Source organism: Cicer arietinum, chromosome 5, assembly GCF_000331145.2.
Source record: "Cicer arietinum cultivar CDC Frontier isolate Library 1 chromosome 5, Cicar.CDCFrontier_v2.0, whole genome shotgun sequence".
NCBI classification, from domain to species: domain Eukaryota; kingdom Viridiplantae; phylum Streptophyta; class Magnoliopsida; order Fabales; family Fabaceae; genus Cicer; species Cicer arietinum.
The window spans coordinates 18162513-18165403 of NC_021164.2; the positions used below are offsets into that span (position 1 = coordinate 18162513).

The 2891-nt window shown below is 25.1% G+C and overlaps 1 long non-coding RNA gene across 1 annotated transcript; it reads left to right on the forward strand.

Moving 5' to 3' along the window:
- Positions 1-1316: 1316 nt before the first annotated feature.
- Positions 1317-2517, forward strand: LOC113786758 (uncharacterized). The gene is made up of 3 exons (XR_003473068.2): positions 1317-1496; positions 1588-1679; positions 2189-2517. It is a non-coding gene; the product is annotated as an uncharacterized lncRNA (long non-coding RNA).
- Positions 2518-2891: the final 374 nt, after the last annotated feature.

Here is a 2891-nt window from a genome sequence, read left to right on the forward strand (position 1 = left end):
TTTATCTATTTATAATATATTAAAAGAGTCTCACAAATCATTCTATTGTCAATTTTGTTATATAAACTCTATTTTAACCAAGTCATTTATATACTTATGTTTCATTCTAATTTTAATTTTAATTGTAGACAAGCTTTATTTGTAACTATATGATCAATATCAATAATACCACATTTATTTAGTAACACTACAACATTTTTGTCATACTGCAACGCATTAAACTGTTGCTTCATATTACAAAACCAATGTCGTCACCTACGAGAGTGGTTTTCTGTCCATAAGGAACCAAAGCATTGCATTTAACTTACGCAACGGTTTTCTTTTGAAACAACAACACTTTGTAACAAACCATACATGTAGCTACCTCTTAAAGAACAATTTTTCAAGTTTACAATGAAAACGGTTTTACCCTGTTGCGAAGTTAAAACATTTCTAGTATGTTTTTTTAATTAAGGTACGACAACGCTTTATAATAGTTGTAAAAAATAAAATATTTCATAAAAATATTATAAATTATTGTATTTCAGAAAAATAATTTTAGTAAAATATTATAATTGTAATACTATATTGTAATAACTATATCCAATTACATCAATAAAAAAAGTGGTTGACTGGTTGTGAATTCCTAAAATGTTCCAACGAGTGCATTTGGTTTATTTTGGTTGATGTAAGTTTATTACGATTTGTGCAATTGGTATTTATAGAGTATAACTAAGATTTTAAAGTATAGTTCTAACAATCCATTACTCTGGCCGATAATAATTAAGTTGTCATTTAAAATTAATCGACTAATTCAAGTATATTTTCCTCGAACTTGTGTCTATCTATGAATATGCCTTTCCATTATTTGCATTCCGGTATTTCTATATTGAAACAATTTTTTTTTCTCTCACTAAAGTTAGGCTCATTTGAAAATAGGCTCGCTGAGTTAAAGTTGTAGTTCAAATTAAGGTGGTCAATTTAAATATAATATCTAACAGTCTTATAGAGTCGATTCATTTGTAATAAAATAGATAAATGTCCTAAATAGCGGTCGACAAAGATTATATCATATCAAATTCAAATAATCTATATTAAAATCAATTTTAATTCGGTTGTATATCATATTTGGCTTAAGAGACATTTAATAAATATGTTAATATAGAAATGTCTTTTAGTTGAATATATATATTCTAATAGCTATTGAATTAAAGCATAATGTTGGTTTTGAACCTCATTTTAATATGAAAGGATAGATGAGAAATAAAAAATTAAAGATATACTCTAGGGTCAAGTGATCAACTACACGAGTTAAAGAGACAAACATGATCATTCGTTGTACTATAAACTATTCAATTGAAATAAACATAGTATGAGGTTTTTCACAATATAAAGTGATCAAACAATTTTGTATTTGTTGCATGCAAAGGTAGAGCAAAAAATGACTAAAACTCTCAAAAAAATTTATACTATGATCCTTTTCGTGTTCTTATTTCTTGTTGTAGTCGATGCTGGTGGTAAGTTCATTCTCATATTTTTATATTCTACAAAACTCTTAATCTTTATTAATAATACTTTTATTCTTATTTTATATATTACAACTTTTAGATGTACGACACACAATGATTGTCAAAAATACAACGAGTGTTCCAATAGTGTACATCTCCCATTATGTGACGATGGTTATTGCTGGTGTTAAGGTAAAAAAAAACATTTATCTTTATCTTACAACTTTTAATTATTTTTATTTGCTCATGGTTATTAATGTTGTTTCTCTTATATTTGATTTCTCTATTATGTTTAAAGCTTCAACTTTCAATTTTTTAATAAATTTACAAGCGTAATGATTTTTATTTTATATATATATATTGACTCAGTGTTTGATATACCATAGATTTTATGAGAGGAGAGTGATTTATTGAGTTTACACTTTTAATTGTTATCTTGAGGATGTCATCATACAACTAGTGTTAGTGAGAGTGCACACTTTGAATAAATACATATAGCATAACCTCACAATCCATGTTATCCTAAGTTATTTTTGGCTCCAAATGAATTTCAAATAATACATGTTTTAGTATTGAAAGTTCATCCATCTATATACGATTCATGAACGTGTGTTAATCTATGTATGATTTTATTCATTTTATATAATGAAAGATAAACCCACGTCTTCCTTATGTCTCCTCTATAATATATTTGTATGTAGATTATATTCAACACAATCATGACAATAAATCAATGGAGTTTTTCTTGTGGAACTGAAGTACTAGAGACTTGTGCTTCACTTTATTTTAAGAGTTTTTTTTTACTATCGTTGATTTTGTGGTATGAGTAGTGATCCTTGGGCTTCAATAGTATCTTTTGAATGAGCTACTCTATTTAATAATTGTTTGTATTGTTCAAGATTTAGTGTTTTCACTTGTTTTATTTTTTAGCTTTCAAAGTTATGAGTTATAAAATTATTGTTATTATTTATAAAAAATAACATGTTTTAGAAACTTGAAAACTTAATGTGTGTTTACATTTTAATTTTAATTACTATCTCCATTCTTAATTATAAATTTTCATTTTCTTTTCTACAAATATTAAGAATACTATCTCCATCCTTATTTATAAGTTTTCGTTTTGTTTTCTATGAATATTAAGAAAAGTAGGTATTGAATATAAGATGTCAATTTTTTATGTTCATGTTTCTAAAATACCTTTTATTCATGAATATTTGAATTTGACTTTTTGTTTTCCAACATAAATTAATAGTATTAATAAGGGATGTTTATGAAATAAAATAAAATAAAATAAATACACCTATTAATTAGAAACTTTACATTAAATAAAATAAAAATAAAAGAAATACACCAATTACTTAGTATGTTGACAGATAAAAAATGTGTAAATGAAAACTTACATTT